Source organism: Bactrocera oleae, chromosome X (assembly GCF_042242935.1).
Source record: "Bactrocera oleae isolate idBacOlea1 chromosome X, idBacOlea1, whole genome shotgun sequence".
NCBI lineage: Eukaryota > Metazoa > Arthropoda > Insecta > Diptera > Tephritidae > Bactrocera > Bactrocera oleae.
Genome location: NC_091541.1, coordinates 29,548,632 through 29,566,461, shown reverse-complemented (window position 1 = coordinate 29,566,461; position 17,830 = coordinate 29,548,632). Strand labels below are relative to the sequence as shown.

The 17,830-nt window shown below is 31.8% G+C and overlaps 1 protein-coding gene and 3 long non-coding RNA genes across 21 annotated transcripts in view; 2 read left to right on the top strand and 2 right to left on the bottom strand.

The window, feature by feature from the left end:
* Window positions 1-1,214: 1,214 nt before the first annotated feature.
* On the top strand, window positions 1,215-5,420 carry LOC138858112 (uncharacterized). Its single transcript, XR_011397344.1, has 4 exons — window positions 1,215-3,347; window positions 3,692-3,881; window positions 4,671-4,735; window positions 5,359-5,420. It is a non-coding gene; the product is annotated as an uncharacterized lncRNA (long non-coding RNA).
* Window positions 4,937-6,654, bottom strand: LOC118680794 (uncharacterized). Of its 2 annotated transcripts, none has more exons than XR_011397343.1 (2): window positions 6,515-6,654; window positions 4,937-5,720 (listed from the first exon to the last, which is right to left on the bottom strand). It is a non-coding gene; the product is annotated as an uncharacterized lncRNA (long non-coding RNA). The 2 variants fall into 2 exon arrangements; XR_004976384.2 differs by having other exon boundaries at window positions 5,911-6,538.
* A 269-nt stretch (window positions 6,655-6,923) lies between these two features.
* The window catches only part of pan (transcription factor pangolin), a 217,614-nt gene continuing 206,707 nt past the window's right edge, over window positions 6,924-17,830 (top strand). For 6 of the 17 annotated variants that reach the window (XM_070112587.1, XM_070112588.1, XM_070112582.1 and 3 more), the window contains exons 1-3: window positions 6,960-7,062; window positions 14,115-14,504; window positions 14,585-14,836. The gene's annotated coding sequence lies outside the window, so the exon portion shown is untranslated. Of the gene's footprint in view, window positions 7,063-7,232; window positions 7,828-9,359; window positions 9,646-14,114; window positions 14,505-14,584; window positions 14,837-14,876; window positions 16,044-17,830 lie in introns of those variants that run through there. The other 11 variants (XM_070112584.1, XM_070112583.1, XM_036362152.2 and 8 more) reach the window with 11 other exon arrangements.
* On the bottom strand, window positions 12,523-13,691 carry LOC138858110 (uncharacterized). The gene is made up of 3 exons (XR_011397339.1): window positions 12,949-13,691; window positions 12,846-12,895; window positions 12,523-12,784 (listed from the first exon to the last, which is right to left on the bottom strand). It is a non-coding gene; the product is annotated as an uncharacterized lncRNA (long non-coding RNA).

Genomic DNA, 17,830 nt, shown 5'->3' with positions numbered 1-17,830 from the left:
TGTACAGAGGTCTGGGGCATCCACCCAAATTTTGATAATATAAAATCTCATAATTGTCTTCTAGATAAGGTATTACAAACAAACATTAGGTGATATAAACTACTATATTATTGTGCAGCATGTGTCGAGTTATATGCTTTCTATTTGTATAATTAAATATTCCTTCAGGTTATCGTTAAAAGTTGCTAAATAATGGACTATCCAAAAGTATTCTAACATTTACAGTCTTTTTGGATTTTAAAAAATTTTCTGATCGTCACTGCGAAAGTTGTTATCAATGCCTTCTCAGTTCTCGGTTTTTACTATGGATCTGTAAATGGTTTAAGCTTCTTCCAGAAATTCCTCTACAAGTTTTGTCTCAACTTTCTCTATATTTTAAGGGTTCACAAAATATAACACGTTTTCAATGTGTTATCTTAACAGCGTACATCACTAAACCCACATATTGGATTAGCTGTGTATCAACAAGAGAGCTGTATACATACAAACCCAGCGATTAAATCATTATATTAAAATCTACTTTACAACTAGTATCATAGCACTATAACATAAGATATTAAAAGTCAGCTGGAAAGACAAATACTGTATCGGGTATATTGGGATTAGGCGAGGATCTGAACTGATTTTTCATTACTCAAATATACTCGAAAACATGTTTCAACGCAATTATAAGAAGAAAGCTGACACATATTCAAGATACAGTTTGTTAAAATAACGAAAAACATATACACATATTTTATATAGTGACCGATATATACGGAATAAAGCCAACCCGAAGTCTGAAGTCCTTATATTAGGTATATGGGGCTAGGGAAGATCCGATTTGATCCAATGCTGTTACCACGACGTATCATTTCCAGAAAAAGATGCTTTCTCAATTTCATTAAGATACCTAATATATTCACCGCTATCAAAGTCAATTCTAAAGAAAAATGCTCACTGAGTTTCACTTAGAAAACATATAGTTGACCAATATATATGATATAAGGTCAACCGGAAATTCGAAAAAGTGTATACTAGATATTGACTTAAAGATAAATTAGTATCAGAAAAGGATTCTCCTTGCATTACAGTACCATACCTCACAGATTTGCCGATAATTTCTGCCATAGGAAATATGCTCCAAATGTTCAGTATCCGGGGTTGAAGAATCACGGTCCGATTTTGATTTTAAATTTCATGTGTTATAGCACACCTTAAAGGCAGTATTTCCGATATCTTTATTAGTTCTTGATTTATTTACTGTAAAATAAAAGAATCATACGGAATTTAAAATTTTGTTACATAGGATACGCATTTTTTTTCCAGCTTAAAGTATCTCCTGATATATTAGGTTAGGTTAGACTAGCTTATTCTCGCCTTGCCAATTCGGGACAAGTGCACAAGATACGCTTCATTGTTTCCCTGGTGTCTTGCTCTTAACTTTTCCTGCAGTCTTCTTCAGCCCCATTTTGTATATGTCCGATCTACCACTTTACTCATGACTTTTGCATTTTTGCAGTAGATCATTCCATCGCGTTTTGACCTCCCTTACCGTGCTCCTGTCCAGATCATTGTATGACATGGATTATCAAGCACGTTTTCGAATGACATTCATATACCACTCTTCACTCTCGTTCACTATATCATTTCCCTCGATGCCTTTGTGACCTGGCACACAGTAGAAGTCAAGTCGCTTTTTACAGAGAACACTCGCTATTGCCAAGACGTTGGCCGATATGCGAAACAAGGTTGAGGCTTTGATCGGTGTTTCGCTAACTCTGGAGTTGCTTGCTGATGCATTAGATTTCACCCAAAAGTGCGCTGTGCCACACCAATTTTGATACAGTTTCCTATGAAGCTCTTCCGTACCAACTCAGGTGTAAAATTTAATGTCTATGGTGTATTTATTTTATTGAGTTATCCCACTTAGTGGTTTTCAACATAACTATTATATGGAGAGATCACAGCGTATGAGGAGGAGCTGGGGAAACTTGTCCCCAGCAAAATTGAAATAGCTTTAGTGGTTTGTGAGAAAAGCAGATCAATGCTTGCGAAATTTCTACACATACTAGTCAAATATTTTCCAACGATTCAGTTCAGGCATACGAAAATATTTGGTAACGATATTTCATACCCAAATGAGCAGCAAAAAATTATTGTCGCTGAATCGAGCAGCTCTGCATATAAAACAAATTTTAGAAGATTATTTTTTTTAATAACTTATTTATTACTAGATACACAGGTTTGATGACATTAAAAATGTATGAAAGAATAAACACAAGGATTTTCAGTTCAAAGATTTCAGTCACCATTTTAAAAATCGATCACAATATATATAATTTGTATGTCTTGAGAAAAAACTTCTTTCTCAAAGGCTTTATACAAAATATTATTTGTATTTCAATTAATTATAGCTGTCTTCGATTCGCCAAGCGTCGGAGAGAAGCGAATCGAACACACTATACTATTGTAGATGGCAGTTTCGCAGCATGCGTATTCAAAAGGAAAATCTACAGAAACAGCACTTAGCTCGTGGAAACAGAGATTGAAAAATATATTGTACATAGAAGGCGCTTTCATTAACATCCATGCTAAGGCCATACTAAGGGCGCCCAAAAGATTTGAGCATCTCTGAACCTTCCAAGAAATTAATTGAACAGGTCCATAACTTTACCGGCGTGAGGCGTGTTATCTCAATTTCTTCGGATTTTAATGAATTATAATTTATGTAGTCTTCAGTCCTTAAAAACCGAAAAAATAAATATTTTATTTTTTATTTTTGAGAATAATTTGTCATTTAAGTCATTCACAATGGTAAAACTGGCCTAAAATATACAAACCAAAACTTAGTAGCATTGTAGCTAGCTGTAACACAACTTATCTCATCCGCATGCTCTCTTGAACGAATTCAAGCCCATATTTTTGTTTTTGCTTTTACATTTAGATTTTGACAAGAGAGCAGCGCGAAGATATTTCGAATCGAGGACAGATAATATTTATTATATGAGTTATTTAGCATAAAAAGAATGACAAAAAGTCAATAGCATTGGGCTTTTTGAAATCTGTCAATAAAACAAACAACGAAAATGCGTTTGTTATGAATTTCTGTTGTCAAAATTTTACATTCCAGTTGGCGCAGCAAATTGTAAAACTCGTTTACACCATTGATAATTTTTCACTCGTATTCAAAACAGAGAAAAAAGTTACACATAGCCTGAGTAAACAGCTGCACATAGGCTGAATATAAACTGAATATACCTGAAGAGGCAACACTAGTTAGGTTCTCAGTTCTTAGAGACCAGCAAACAACGCGCTCAGAATTCAGCAATATGTTCACTCTACGATCGCTGGACCATTTAAATTTTGTATGTATGAGAACATTTGCAATCGGCTACACCAGGGATAATGGGATGCCCAACTCTTTTCAGTCCTTTTGATTAAGTATTTAAAGTTCAAAAATAAATTGTTTTAATGTATAACGGATACATGTATAATAATAATTAATCTTAATAAATATTGGGTATATTAATTTAAATTCCCAAAAATTAGTAATTTGACCGATTTGGCTACAATGGAAAATGTTATAAAAAACGCTAATTTTGAGGCGTTCTCACGCTGGAAACAGTTGGACATCCCATGATCCCTGGTTTAAATATCAAATGTATGCGCTACTAAGCGGACATTCAAATACAATTTAATCCTGTCATAGGCTGCAACCAAAAATGGCAAAGACAAGATTGCAATGTGCGAGTAACGATGATGGCTGTAAAATTTTCATCCAATTTGTAAACAAATACTCAAACTAGGTGGTAATCGCGTAGTCGTGAGATATACTTAGTTCATTACTTGAAAGTTTTTTAATGTAACGAGTGGAAGAATGGATCGAAAAAAATACTTGAGTAAGTTTTAATTAACTGTTGCCAACATAATTACTTATTAAGAGGATGAATGATGAGGATAGAACAGTGAAAAACGCTTCTTTCACGATTTCTCTGCACTGATCACTTCATTTTAACTTACTTTATATTTTCATATATAATTTTAAATATACAAATCTGCACATTCAACTATTTTTCTACGTCTGCTACTTTTGCTCGCCAAAATTATGACATCACATTCGTTACTCTTAGGCTGCATTCTTTTAATATTTATTGTTTTTTTTTGGTTTTGGTTTTTGAGTCAAAATATCACTTTTACATCTCTTCCATTCCATTTTTTTTCAAGTTATTCATTTTATTTTTTATTTTTATGGGAATGCGCTCATGAAAGAGGTAGCGAGAGTACAATCGGTGAGTAATGAATACAGTCGCGTTGTTTCCTTTGTACATACTTATGTACCATATATGTATATAATAGGCAAGTGTCAAACAAAGCCGTTAATGAGATACATAGTCACATCGAATATCAAACTTAATAGTTAAACTTACTATTAGAAGTTATGCGATTCATAGAGTTTTATGCTGCCGTTGTATTTCATATTATACTTACTACCACTGTCTCTAAAACGAATTGTAGATTATTTATGTATGTATGTATTATATATGGTATAGTCATTTGAAGAGGCTTTGATTTATTGGAATATGGAAGTCTGAAACATTTTAGTTTTCACAAATTCCAGTAATAAATACCTCGTCATGAAATTTAAACACAAACATTGTACAAGTTAACTTTTTTCGCCTCCCTTCTAGTGCGCTATCGTTTTTATGTAAATACAAACAAAATGACGACATCAAGATTTCTTTAAACAATAAACGTATGTATATAATATATGATTTTTTGTTTGACAGTGAATTTCTGGCATATTTTTCTATTTTATATATAATATATAATATAATAAATGATTTTTTGCTCTGCAGAGAATTTCTGGCATATTTTTTTTAGCATATTTTATTTCTTTCTGGCAAATTTGCTTTTGTATGAAAGCACTTGCCTTAAATTTATGAAAACAACAAACTTTTTATAATTTACTCATCATTGGAACAGATTAATTTGACTCTTTATTACCTATAAATACTTGAGTCTGTGAGCTGAAACTTTTATTCAATTTTCTTTAAATTTACATAATGATGAAAATATGTTTAAATGCTAATTTGCGTTTAGATATTATGTTCATTAGCTTTTTGTATAAATATAAATCTACGACAATATATTATGTAAGCAAACAAAACTATAGTAAATACCATAATCTTAACATTTTCACAAAGTCTTCCAAGCAAGAAATACGCTGTACATTATTTTAAGGTATATTAAATATTTTTAAAGTACATAGTATATAATAAATATTTCATTATTGAAAAACTTATATATAAATAATTTTAAGCAAAATGAAAATCAATTAAAAAATAAATAAAGCGTTTAACACTTCTATTTACTAAGGAACGTTCGGCGACCAGCATGCGCATTTAGAGACCTACAGTTGTAGACAACCAAATGGCAAATGGCCTAAAGACGCTTGACTTGCATTACCTGATTTTAACTTGAAGTTTTGTTCACTGCAACAACGACGCCGGCTGCACATCTACATTGTTATTATTGTTGGTGAATTATAGCATAGATTTGTTTGCCGCTGTTGCTTCAGTCGTTGACATCGGTCTTGACGTCGATGCAGTGATCACCAGTGTTGCCGCTTTGCCGGTAAATATTATATCACAGCAAATGTTGAAAGTATTCGATATTGTTTCACTTTTTCATTTTCTAAGTAATACACTACGTGAAGTTAAGTACTAAGTAAAAAACGACTGTAACAATAAAAAATATAAATATTTAATATTTGTGATATTGCATTAATATTTTTTTTCTAATTTGATTTTTAAGGTTTGAAAAATTTTACTTAAGTCTTGGAACCAACGAATTTTCATTTCTATTATTACTCTGCAATGCTTGTTTTATTAATATTATTTCCTTAGATTATAGTTTATAAAAATTTACCACTTCTGTGAAGGTATCTTTAAAGCCGTTTCTACGACAGTCTACGTAACCGGAACGGACCGGCATTTTTATCCGACCAAAGACTGTCAACTCGGCAGCATTCAAAATTGTCAGCAATATTTTCTACACAACATTGCTATTAATTTGTTATAACATTTAACTTTGTGATATAATTTGTGCAGCTTGAGTATGCTACGTTATATGGTTTTGATCGATATATGTAAATAAAGACTGATTAAAGTTAAAATACCACAGAATTTTGTTTTTGTACTATTTGTAAGCTATTAACTTTAGAGAGCTCCCCCGTCTGATTTGTGCAATGTTCAGCCCCACTGATTCATTTTTCTGTGTTAGGAGTCACCAAGATAAAAACTAACCTATGTAGTTGACAGTTAGTGAAGAAGTTTTTGAAAACATTATAATATTTTTAACGGCAAAAAGTACTGAAATAAGTGTGAAAAAAACCTGCTATAATAGTAAACAATGTTTGTCAAACAATACTAAATTTTTTGTCTATGCATTTTAAACGGCAGCCTTGATTGCCACCACTGCTGCCATTAATGTAGTCTAAGTAAATTGTTCTGACAATATTGTCTCTTCTCACCGAATTTCTTTTGCACCTTATTCGTTGCGCTCAACGCCTTGTAATGGACTCTCACTCGCTTATTTTTTAACAATGTCGATGACAGTGACTCTATACACTCACACATATACATGTATACTGTACAAATGCATTGTATATGTGTAACGAGCACTTTGGTATGCGTTCCTCGTAGCCAAAGCCAACCATAGCTGTAGCTATCGTCATCAATGCTGTCCCTATCGTTGCGTACTTGCCGCTTTTTTGCTCTTGCTTTTGCCTCTTTTCAACGCTCACTGACCGTATTAGTGGGGTGTTAGTGTGAGCGATGGCTGACTGTATATACAGTGTACACCCTCAACTTGTGCTGCAAGGCAATATACTAGTGCGGTGCGTGCAATCAACCCGGCTACATCATTATCAAAAATAAAATCGTATCGTATAATTAAAAATAAAATACATATATATATATAAATTAAGGCAGAATTATATGATCAATAAAAGAAAAAGTGCTAGTGGCAGCTTATTAGCTGATAATATTTGTTCAAACGTTCTGTCGCGAATTTGCAGCTGTAAGTTGTGTGAATTACTTTCTGAACCGTCTTATGTTATTTAATTTGTCGGGTGTAAATTAGTGGTGATCACCTAATCAAACACTTGTTGACCAACGATCAGAAAAAAGTCTTGAAAATACTAAGGTATTTCGCAGCGAGAGCGAATAATATGCACTAATCAAAGCCTGAGCAGCTACGGTGTCAAACACCGTCGGTATTTCAAAAGTCTACTCGTATTTATTGCGTGGCTTTTGTTGTTAATTGGTTTACTGTGTATTAGTGCGTGTTTTAATGCCATTTATTGGTTAATCAAAGAGCGCACGTGTGAGGTTGTATATGTGCTTTAATTTGCCAATAGACAAGTGCAAACACAAGTGCGGGCATACATGCAACCATATATTTGTACATAAATAATTCTTCGTTTGCATATAGAATGAGTGAGTGAGCGTATAACTCGAGCTCGAGTGTTATTGCAACCGCCATCAACTAATTTATGACAATATAACAATTTACCGCCGGTAAAAGATAGCATGCAAATTTCAATTTTTTTTCAAAAAATATTACAAATTTTATCTTACAAACTTACAACGCGCAAAAGTATAATTAAATTGAAAACCCAAGTGTATACAATGTGCATGCTTACTTTTATGGGCGCATGGTGTACAGAGCAGATTCTGACTACGACAATCTCATAGAACAAGACGGTTCTCGCTAGAAGCACGGAACCTATGGAAACTATACCTTTATAAATGGATTACAGGGGTAGCGGCCACATGTATATATGTATGTTTTAGATATTCATGTGATTCCGGACAAAATAATTTTATTATTTTTATTCAGTCCAAAAGTACTTTTTAATATTTCTTCCTATATGCACATTAGATTTCTGTGCTAACTCTAATAGCCATATTCGAACCTTAATACTCAAAATCGTTTATTTTGCAACATATTATATGAGTTTTAGTGCATCGAGCTGTATATGTAAATACATATATCCCACTAGTTTGTATAAAAATTGTTGAATTCGTAAACTTTAGTACTGTACAAATTAGGTATATATAATTATCAGAAAACTAAATTTAACATCTTTCTTTAACTTTGAAAAATCGTCAGCTGCCAAACATTTGTACATATGTGTAAGAACAAAAACACTAAACCAACAATTTTTAAACCGAAAAATGGGAAAGTAGGGATTACCATATCAAATATTTTTATAACAAAGCCTCTGAGTAACAAATCGCCAAAAACATACTCCGTTTAAAAATTTTTCTTCCTCACAACAAATAAATAAAAACAATTCTTCGGTATTGATGGAAAGAAAAATATCATAATTTCTTCCTAACATAAGTATTTACTCATACAGACATTATACGTATAAGAAATATATAATAAGTGTGCACAAGTATTATCCGCTTTTAACTAACTATCTGATATTCTAAAATGAACAAAATAAAAAAAAAATTGCATTGTTCTTTGTTTAACCGCCCATTCTAATATGCGCGAAAAATTAGTTCTTACAATAAGCATAGCCAAAAGAAATATTTCTTTATCAAAATTATCGCACATCTTAGTTATAAGAAAATCTCTAAGTCAAATACTTTATCAAAATTATCTTGCATCTTAGTTATTGTAAAATGCGCTGAATGTTTTTGAGCCAACGATTAAAAGAGAAAATAAACCGATTTCGTTCAGTAAGATTCGTGTCTTAAAAACATCCAACGAGCAGAATTTATGGTAATGAACGAATTTATGGTGAGCAGAATTTATGGTGAAAATCTTGAAATATCTTTGAAAAATCTCCAAAGCATATTCAGCAATGAATTGAAATTTGAGGTTTGTATGTAGGCGGCCAATAATTTACTTTCCTGTACAATTTCGTCAGAGCACAATAAGATTAAACAACATTTTCTTAGTGTTTATTCAAAAAAAAGGGAGCATACCGTGTTATCCATAAATCAATCGATAATTTCATAGTGCCTTCTGGGCGCTCACTAGATATTAAATATTTTTGAAAGGTTTATTTTTTTTGGACTTAGATTCAGACACAACAAATGTGGTTGTACACATCATTAGTCCTACACTTAAACAATGTGCGTATGTACGTACATACAGACATAGGTATATGTGTATATATCTTGTTGTTTGTATGTTCACTTAAGCAATTAATGCGTTGTAAACTGTTAATAAAAACTGAAATGAAGAACAAAGATTTCACTGTTTTCATAGACCAATAATATGGTTTTTACTTTTAAAATGACGATTAGCATTTTTTAAACCTCAATGCATACTAATGCTATAACGTTGTGTTTTTATAGATATCAGTGAATTGAAGTTGGAATCATGTAAATGAAACTATGACTGTGCTAAACATTTACATATATTTATACATAATACTAAGAAATACCCAAAAAAAAAAAACCAAACAGAGCATTAAATTAAAAATCGATGAAATATATTTACATTAAAAAAAAATGCTGTTAATACTTAGCAATCGCCGAAGTGACAGTGAAAGTGCAATAAAATTCAAAACAGAACTTTGTAAAACAAATAAGTCAACCATCTATATCAAATGCAGAGCCATAAAAATTAATATGTGTGCCTGTAAGAATACTTACTAAAAGCCGTTTGCCATTTTTAAGTTTTTGTTATTCCTTTCTTGAAATATTTAAACTTAACTTTTTACTATACATTTGTTTCCGTTCTTTTCTTTGCATATTATTTTTGTTGCCCTTAAGTACTTGGTAATTGGCAACAAAAATTTTAGTTTGCAAATTTTGAAATTTGATTAAAGGCTTTTAACCGTTAAAGCAATCCTTTGTGTATCCAACGTCTTCACCGCAATATAATTACTTCTGAATGTGAGTTCATACAGGCATGGTAGGTAGATATGTAACTCAAAAGCATCCTTTTAAAATTCATTCATATGTATGGATGTAGTTACGTGTCTAGGTACTGCTCAAAAGCTCACTAGGTACACAGTGTTATGTTGTCATACACGCACGTGTATAATTTAACAATATTGTATGTGCATACATATGTAGATATGTTTGCAATAAGTTATATACATATACTTACCGATTCCTGTTACAACACTATTGATCAGCATACAGAATATGTGACCGCAAGCAAAAGGGTAGTTATGTATGTTAAGTACCATAAATGCATTACGTTATCTACAGTGGTTCAATTAGGGTTTGTCGATTGTTACAATCATTTTTATAACTCGAGCTTAATATACCCTATATTAAGTTTGTTACGTAGTTTGTAACAGCCAGACGAAAACGTCAGAGACTCTATAAAATATATATGGTACATATATATAAATGATCACCATGACGAGATCGAGTCGATTAAGCCATGGCTGTCCGTCTAACCCTCTGTATTTTACGTGAACTAGTCCCTCACTCTTTAAGGTATCACTCTGAAATTTTTAACACGTGCTTTTCTCTCTAATAAGCTGTCGGAACTGCTAAACCATATAGCTATCATACAAACTGAACTTTAAAAATTTAGTTACGAAATTTGGCATGGATAATTGTCTAAAGCAACACTAGAATATTCGAAGAAATATTCCTCTTCGGACTACTATAGCATAGAGCTGCCATAAAAACTGAACGATCAAAATCATGTTGCTGTATGGAAATTTTATTTAGATTCGGTCTAATCCAAGTTATCGTTTTTTGTTGTTGGATGTATTTGAAATAATGCTTTTTTTTAATAAAATGCTCTAAAAAATGAAATATTGATTTAGCAAACAAATATACCAAATTATAACGTGACATAAGTATTTTCTTATCCTTTTTCTGGTTTACTCTTTTATCACACTTAGCTATTAATGCTGGAAACAGTCACCGGCATTCCGCCCTTTCGTACATACCGCCCGTATCAAATCAAATTTGTAAAAACTTATGTCAACATAGAAATTTGTTGTTCTCTTTTGTTTTCATTCAATGTTGTCGTTTTTCAATTTGTATACACGATTTTTCACACATTTAGTTTTTTAGTTATAATTTTTCATAATGCAGAATGTTCAGAACTAAAATCCAACTAATAAAAAAATAGTCAACCTATTTATAAATAAATGTATTCGACTGTGATTTCGAGTTAGTTTAAGAATATTTCAAATATATTCAAGTTTATTTTTTAATTTATACAAAATATCGAGACTGGCAACACTGCGTTGCTACAGAGCAATCACCTTACTCGTTATTACGGAAAATTTTTCGCGGATATCCTACCTGCGGTCTGTAGAAGCGGTGGTAGGTGTTCATTTGCATTGCGCTCTCATAAGATAGGTCGTATCAGCTGATTCGGTCTACGGTTTTGCGTCGGTGACTGTTTGAAGAATAAGTGTCAATTATAGTACAAATATTAATAATAATAGATTAAAAATTATTCATTCTATTTTTTTCTTCCGCCTACACCCCCCTAAACTTTAATCTTTTTTAATCGCATTGGAACTTTTGATAAATTAATATTATATAAGATAAGAAATATATAAATATAAGAAATGTGAAAATATTTAGTCATTTCTATATTTTTATTTTTCTTTTACATATAATCGACTAGTTAAATCAAAGCTGATCAAAAAATTCGATAATTTTAATATTGATTGTATAAAATGAATATGGAAAAGTGGATTGCTTATTTTTTTATTATATTTTAATAAACGACAAATGCGATTAATAAACAAAAAAGCAAATACTAACGCATTAAAATAAAAATAAATACATCCACTTTATCAACGGACTTAAAGTAATCTCCGCTGAAGTGGGTAAACAAACTAAAATAAGAAAACGTACGTCATTACTCTTAAATATTCGTACTTCCTTCATTCAAGTCAAACTAATGAGTGTAAAAGTAAAAGAGGGTATGTTAAGCGAGGAATAAAGCAAACTCCATCAGGTAGCGGCGTAGAACTTGTAGAACGCGCCACTTGTTGCACTAATCTGTGTTGAGTTTCAAGTATAATTACCCATTATTGCTTCAATAAGTTACCAAATATCACATAATAAGTATCGCTTTTAATCTAAAGCAATAAATGTACAACAATATCAGCTCTATGATAACAGTGTAAAACACCCAGCTGGGAATTAGACTGAACCAATTTATTCGTGAGATTACGTACTAAGTAAAAAAAAATTAGTTTCTTCGTTTTACGAAGTTAGCCGGTAAAATCGAAATGTTTGACTTAGAATTTCGAAATTAAGCTTATTGAAGAAATCATTTCCTGCCAACGAAAAGTGGTTAAAAAACTAGTGAAACACTAAGTCTTCCAACCTTCAAAGCTGGTGAACGCGCCATAGACCAGTCCTCATTGTTGCATTCATTCAGCAGTGTCATACAAAAAGCATATAGCTGAACTGCTTTAATTTTCCTAATCGTCAGCTAACGCACGGTCACATTTTCGGATTCCTAATTAAAAATATTTTTAAAATTGCAAACAAAATGTTTGAATTAAAATTTTTTTTTACTACATATATATTATCTTACATACTTTGACTATTGGTTATAAATCTAAGGTTAACCTAAAATATTAATTTCCTTTAAGTAACAAACAAAATGTTATTACAAATCTTAATTACACCAATTATATTGGAGTTTTATCCATCATTGAAGTTTCTAGACACTTAAATCATTGACCGCGTAGACGCCAATCCACGTACTATGAGCTTATATAGAACAGTCATGCAGAGCGTATAAAGAAGTCCATCACAGTTTCAATTAAATTCTTATATATCTGGAAATAAAATAAATTTTTATAAAAAAATATTTTTTTTAGTTATCTGAAATATACTTACTGAATCTACCCACATCCAATGTAAGGCATCAACGTACATTGATTGTTATGCTAGAAATAGATAAATTAAATTTATAAAATTACACAATATTTTGTCGACTTACCTTTGCTTTTTAAAAACGAAAATAACTTTTTCTTTTGACATTTTTCACTCGCATTTTAATTTCCCTTTTTCGGATTTTTCTATTGGCACTAATGACAAATACATATGTTTTCTTATTCGCACTCATTCAATAAGATCAAGAATTGAGATAACAAGTTTTGTATGTTTAGGAAATTCGAAATTAGTCAAAAAAGAAATATCTCAAAAGTGTGCGTTGGTGTTGGTGCTTGAAGAAAAATTGTGTAATTGCGTTGAAACTTCTGGGGAGCCGTGGCTGGCAGGGTTATTAATTACTGTATGTAAGTTGTAGTGTATGTGCATATGCATGTATATTTTCATTTTGTGCATAGGTATGTACATACATATATGTATATTTGGGAGTCCGTTATTTCCTCAAGTTAAGTTTTTTTGCAAACTCATCCTGAAGTTTCAGTTTTTGTCCTTAAAAAAGAACCGAACGTAAACAAACTCTTTATCTTAAATTTAAACAGTGCCTAATCCATTTTTACCCCATTTATTTTACATGGGATTTTTTGATCATTTGCAACAAATTTTATATCTTCAAAGCAAATAATCGTAGAATTTTGAAAAAATTAAATTCGAATACAAAATTTTCCACCCCACAACAAAGGTTTGCATGATTTGTTCATAAAAGCATTCCTTTAAAAGTAATACGCAATTAACCGTATGCATTAAATGTATGAGCATTCATACAAGTGCCCTAAAAATTCTGTGTTGCCCAAACGATGCACGCTCATTTACTGAATTACTGAGCCTCAGTGCATTTGATGTATAACTTAACCTGCATATAATTTTAAAGGAATGGGTTTATGAAAAAAACATTTTTGCAGAGCGGAAATTTGGTACTAGAATATAACTTGAGGTTGTAGTTTACTTGTTTAATGCACAATATCAAAAAATTACATGTTAGATATATGATTTAGGTACGATTTCAATTTGTTTACGTGTATTATGACAAAAACTGAAACTTCAGAGGGCGTTTGCAAAAAAAAAAAAAACAACTTACGAAATAACGGACACCCTAATGTATATGCATATAAAACATGTGTGAAATATAATTTCCGTTTTTACAAACACAATTAAATAAGGTATGTTTTCAATAATATTATTGTATGTTTTTTCTGTAAATATCTATCATACAAATAGTCATATGTTAAAAAATAACGATATCGAATTATGTAACTTTGGTTAGAAAATTTAATCTAGCTCAAAATAAAAACAACGACATGCAACATTCAACCATAACAATCAGCAATCAACAATCAAGTAATCTACAATCAACTATGATTTATCCACACTCAAGCATCATCAATCAACTAAACATACATATATATAATTACAAATATATTTTGTCATCATGTAAGCATATAACTGTAGGTTACTACAATTAATTGGGCGATCGTGGTGTATGAAAACAATTTGGAGACATCAGAGATTGAAATTTGCAACTTCAACTTGCAGCAGCCTACTTTCGACATATGCACTTATTCAAATTTGTATATAAAATTCATATGTAACTGAAATCATTAACAACATGTAAGCATTGGACTATATAGATATATTAGTTTAATATATCTAAACATATGTATATATAACTGATATATACTTTTCTACAGCATATGTTTAGATCTGCGAAAACAGGAAATATTTTTTAAGACCGTATTTTTCATAAATTTACTATTTAAATTCATTCATTCATAAAAAAAAAATATTGTAAAAATCATTTCGTAAAATGTTTGAGAGTGGCGGTGTAAACGAAAATGTATTTTTCAAAATCAAGAAGAAGGAAACGAAGACTAAAAGTGTTTAATGACATGAAAAACATATATGCGAATAGTCAAGGACAACGACAACTTTTCAGGAGTTGTGTAAGTAATATATTACAGATGGTTCCTTCTTAATACACAATTGTAGCAAATGTACATTATATATACAAGGTGCGTTCCAAAGTAAACAGTAAAAAAGTAACAAAGTAAACTCTAGTGGCGCCATCTATATGTCGACTAGTGCGTTAGAATCTGCTATCCTTTATCGACTTCCAGTAAAAATTTCATGACATTTCATCTATTAGAAGTGAAGTTATTGTGTTTTAAGTGTCAGTATGTTTTTGTCATCGGTGCGAAAATGAGCTTCGAACAAAGAGCCAACATTAAATTTTGTTTTACAATTGGTAAAACTTTTACCGAAACGTTTCAATAGATGAAACAAGTTTATGGCGATGATTGCCTATCCCGTAGCAGAGTGCACGAGTGGTTTCAACGTTTTCAAAGTGGTCGTGAGGACATAAATGAGAAATGAGCCGAAACCCAAAAAATCGCGCCTGGAGAAGTCAAAAGTGAAGACAAGGCCAAAAACGTTGATGCGGTATTCTACCTTGGAGTTTTGAAGCGTTTAATGCGCCGTATTCGACGTGTTCGGCTCGAATATCGCGAAGATGGAAGTTGGCGTTTGTTGCACGATAATGCGCCGTCTCATCGATCGACGCTTGTGGCCGATTATTTTACCAAAAATCACATTTTAACAATCAACCACTCCCCATATTCACCTGATATGGCACCGTGAGACTTCTACCTTTTTGGAAAAATGCATTTGCCGATGAAAGGAAAGCGTCATGCAGACATGGAGGCCATTCAAAAGGCTTGCCCCGGCATACTGGCGGCCATACCGGGCAACGAGCTAAAACACTCGTTCGACATGCTTTTGGACCGTGCAAAAAGCTGTATTAAAGCAGAAGGAGACTATTTTAAATAAAATTAATTGATTTTGCCAATAAAACCATATGTTCTGTCTTTTTTTTAAGTCCTGTTTACTTTGGAACGCACCTATGTAATAGTCCAATCATTAAATTCACCAACTTTTTTAATGGTGACAGTTTTAAAGATTTAAATTTAGACAATAGAAAGCAAACCGGAAATTTGAAATTTGTATATTAGTTATATGGGGTCTAAGGACGCGTTGACCCGATTTTATCCTGTTTTGACGACATATTACCAGAAATATATGCTAAGAAAGCTCACAGATTGACCAATATATGTAGTAGATACAAATTCAAGCGGATGATTGGGAATCTATTAGGTAAATGGGAGCTAGGGGAAGTTTCGCACCGATTTTATTTATTTTGATACAAGGAAATTATTATTATAAAAAAAGATTCTCTCCGAACTTCATTACGATTTAGGTCGCCATTAAAATAATCTTCTCAGAATACTAATTACCAAACTCCATAACGCATTGTACACATTTCTGATTACAAATTGAAAATTAACAACAGAACAGAAACAGAAACAAAATTCAAATCACACATCTCTTTTGCATCCATAATAATTGACTTGATTTGAAACTGCCAACACCAGCAATGCTAAAAAGTAAAATAATTAAAATTCAGATATAATTTTTTCCTGATTTATCTCATCCCCATCCATTTGTGGAAAGATACCGATCGGTTAATATCAGAGAGAAACTTTTTCTAATAATAATACGTCGTGATACCAAAAACGGATAAATCGGGACAACACTATGCTATGCTGAATTGCGTAGCAGCGAACTGTTACGAACAACAACACAAAGCTTGCCACCCGAGGACGAGCAACACGGTGCCTTCTTGTTTTCTCGTCGGTTCCTCGCCTACAAAAAACTGATTTGGGCAACAAATAAGTCCGTGTGTCGGCAACGCACTCTGTATTCTTGTTCTTAACAGTTCACAGCTACGAAAATCGGAATTTTTTTTCGATTTTGAAATCCGTTTCATGGTTGCAATTGCGCTTGATTTCAAATGAATATTTATAATATACTGTGGCTAAGGTATACATGAATTATGAACAATTAAATACAGTAAAATTGTATTTATGAATAAAAACGATAACGTTATTTCCGGTGTCAGAATCCAAGGGGTTAAAATTTGAACATTACTTTGAAAATTATTGATACCAATTTTCTTAGTTTTGTTATTAAACGCAAACAAACATTAGATATAAGATGTTGAATTTTTTCTTTTTTTAATATTATATTCAAGCTTGCAACAAATGAGTAATTTTCAAAGTTATTAGTTGATAACATTTGACATAAAGAAAGGGAAGATAATTTATTTTAGCAATAATACTTATAGATATTAATTATAACCATTTTTAAATTCAATTTAAATCCGTATCATACATTCTGATAGTATCATTGGAAAACATGCCAAGAGAACCATTTCTCCATTTAATTTTCCAGTCAAAATGGCTGGCACAATAGAATTTCCTGTAATATTTTTGATTACCTAACGTGAACCGTTGCATAATTGAGGTGGATTGAAATTACGCTGAATAATACAATAATATGGGAACCAACTTTCAGCCGAAGTTATGTGATGTCATTCCGGGTATATCTGTAATTTACGTTTTTATTTTCATCATTAATAGTAGCGAATTATTTAAAATACATCTGAAAGCCTGGCAACAACTTTTATAACTGCAACTTAATTTCGTCAACATCTACATTTTGCCCGTAATGTAGCCTGATTACTGAGCCAGCTATGATCTTAACTGGAATTTTGCACTTTCAGGAATATACTCTCAATAAATCAATTTGTTTCGTGAAAAGGCGTGCACGAATTGTCTGGCATTATAATGCATATATTTGGTTGCAGTTCTATTCTACCATTGCTAATATCTGGAATTTGAATTATTTCTGAGGGTGGATAAGTTTAAAGTTGTTCGCATATATATTGGTATTAGATGTCAATTGAAGTTCTTATGGTGAAGTGTTGAAATACCATTGGAGCGACTGCTTAAACATTCGTTAATCTACATTTTGACCGGGCCAATGCTTCGAGAATATTTTTGAGCCATTTTGCCCTCATTTCAAATTATAATTGAATGTTT